At 35.3% G+C, this 3063-nt stretch overlaps 1 non-coding gene across 1 annotated transcript; it reads left to right on the top strand.

Annotated features, from left to right (window-relative positions):
* The first annotated feature begins 688 nt into the window (after window positions 1–688).
* Window positions 689–760, top strand: TRNAR-CCG (transfer RNA arginine (anticodon CCG)). The gene has a single exon. It is a non-coding gene; the product is annotated as a tRNA-Arg (tRNA).
* The last annotated feature ends 2303 nt before the right edge of the window (window positions 761–3063 follow it).

The raw sequence follows: 3063 nt of genomic DNA, 5'->3' as shown, positions 1-3063 counted from the left end.
GAGGTTCAATGCCGCATTCACAAAAGCTCTCCACTGACTTCTGTTTTAAAAACAATCCAGTTTCTATTTTGTATTCCTATTTCTGCGAAATCCATCTTAATGTTGTTCTCTCATCTGCTCCTACATCTTCCTAATGGACGTTTTCCGATTGGATTTCCAGTTAAAACTTCGAAAGCGTTGCTATTTTGTTCTATTCTGGCTACATGACCTATCCTCCTGAGCCTCCTAGACTTGATGACCCAAACAATATTTGGTAAACTATATAAATTATGCAATTCCTCGTTATATAGTTTCTGTCATTCTCTATTCTCCATTCTCATTCCTCTTAGATCCGAATATTCGTCTCAGGATTTCATTCTCAAATACTTTCAGTCTACGTTCTTCCCTTAAAGTAAGCGACCATATTTCGCAACCATAAATCACAACAGACATCATTATCGTTTTATATATTTAAAGCTTCGAACTTTTCGACAGGATTCACAGCAACAAAATATTTTATACTGAATTTTTTACTTTCAGTCGACATTTAATTTCATCGCGAATATGGTTTTGCTGTGTTAATGTAGGTCTTAGATATTTGAAAGTGTCTACTTTTTCGAAAGTATTACTTGATATTTAAAGCATTTCCATGTATTTAATTTTCTCTTCAGTTATTTATAGGCCCCTCGTCTTTCCAAACGTTTATGGGGGCGCGGTGGCTCAGTGGTAGAGCGTTCACCTCCGGTGCTTGGGGTCGCTGGTTCGATCCCAGCTCGCGCCGTGTGGACTTTGTGGTGGACAAGCACCGTGCTCGTGGGTTTTCTCGGGGTTCTCCTGTTTCCTCCCACTTTCTTCATTCCACCATTTCATTCATTACTCATCATCACTGTCTCCTTTAGCCTAACCGGCATAACCGTGGGACGTAAAACTACAGATTTCATTTCATTTCATTTCTCCAAACGTTTAATAAAACTTCCGCATTTCTTCCCGTTTTCCTCATATCATCATTTATTTGCTTGACATCATCAGCATATGTCATAAGCTACTGAGTGCCATTCAGTTCTAGGCCCGGGTTGCTATCTTTAATTTTCATTATAGGTATTTCAGAACAATACTATTGGTATTTCAGAACAAAATTGAATAACTATGATGACAATCGATTTCCCTGTTTCAGGCCATTATCTACAATCTATTACTTAACAGTGTATATTGCAATATCCCTTCATATTAGTAAACAACACCCCGTGCTTCAGCACATGCACCACCAAACAGCCGACGGATACTATCTCCGATGAAATACGAGGACGACACGAAAAAAAAAAAAAAAAACATGAGAAAATTTAGTCACGAAGAGGACTCCTTCAACCCTTCCATAGGCTCCGCCTTCGAAACTGGCTATAAAATAGAGTGGCATAATACACCAACGGATCACATCTTCTCTATCTCCTTGGGCGGAAGGGACTCCCTAACCTTACCTATGCGTTGCAACCGGTAAAAGGTTCGTTGTCCGTCTCCGTGCTGTACTGGTCAGGAGAGAGTAACCCAACTCTGTGTTGTATCGGGGAAGAGTTTCCTATCCAAGAACCACAAGACTTCCACACTACTCTGAACAGGAGGTCCAATTTACGGAGAAAGGATTATTAGAGACATTACTTTATGTAACTCTGTGTACAAAACTTTATAGAAACTTTTATAATAAAAAAGTTGAGAAAAGAAACATGCAAAGCTTCTCAATCATTCATTATAATATCTTGTTCATATACATTACATAAGTAAATAAATAAATGCATACATACATGTTCTATTTCAGTTGAATAAATGGTATCAGCTGCATTAGATTGGCAAAAACGTATTTTTAGCGTCATAAAAATTCGTTAGCTATTGAATTTACCTTCAACCACGTCATTTTGTTCTGGTCAATGTAATAAATAGGGTTAATGTGTGTTTTATCTTCAAGCCATATTGTCACAATCATAGGTATTCTGCCATTATTTTCAGGTAACTTGCCACAACTAAGAAGCTTCCATGTTCCACGGTCTTTCGCTAATCTCTTCGTCTTCACGTACGTTTTTTTTTTCTTTTGATACCGTCCATCAATTGTAGCCTCCATCGCTCTCTCCCTCTCTTTCTTGCCACCATACCTTCTAGTATGTCCCTCATGATATATTAATAGTACCTTCTTAATCAATGTCACAAACAGTTTCTCTTCCTTTTATTTTTCAATTATATCTAGTAAATTAAAATTTAAAGTTTAGGACTTAATCAGAATTTTGGGCTATATTTCATTAACCGTACTGTATCCTATCGTATTCTTATTGTTATAATAAGAAAAAAACTTGATCAGCGTATATTTTGGTGTCAGTTTTCTCTTGATATATTATCGTACGGGATCAAATTTTATGTTACAAAAACGCTCTTTTCTCGGTTTTCTCAAAAACTATGCATAAGGATTTATATTCACCTAGATCATCTTGATCAGCTGAATGAAATATTTGGACTTTTTTTCATTAAATACTAATAATGTTGTAGAGTTAATTGAATTCAAGAAATCAATTGGCTAAAATAATTACTCGTTTTTTTTTTCATTATTATTCAACGAAGTAATTAGGGTTACATAGTTGTTGATCAGAAATGATGACTCCGTTTCTCTGATTCCGTAGATTTACTGCCATTGGCATACTAAAGTAGAAACAAATTGGTAGTTCCAATAATAACATTATTTTGAACACTTTGAACATTAGTTGATTGTGGAAATAATACTCCATACCATAATTCGAAATACTACATTTGTGTATAAGAACAACCACTTCTCACACTTACTACAAATACTTCATTCCTATGTTCTTTTTTCTCTCTCTCCTTCTCTATCTATTTATTTATCTATCTATCTGTTTCATCATTCACCTGAGTTTTCTAAAATAAAATAAAATTATAAAAATAGTATATATCGTATCCGATCAGTGAGACACATCCAATCTTGACCACAATTGAGATGGTCATTTAACTTTACGATCTTAGTACATATTTTAAATATTATGATATACAGGTCTTTAGTTCCTGAGATATTGGCCAAATTTGGGGCTG

Source organism: Thermobia domestica, chromosome 6, assembly GCF_964235325.1.
Source record: "Thermobia domestica chromosome 6, izTheDome1.hap1.1, whole genome shotgun sequence".
Classification (NCBI taxonomy): domain Eukaryota; kingdom Metazoa; phylum Arthropoda; class Insecta; order Zygentoma; family Lepismatidae; genus Thermobia; species Thermobia domestica.
This window is presented reverse-complemented; position numbering and strand designations above follow the sequence as displayed.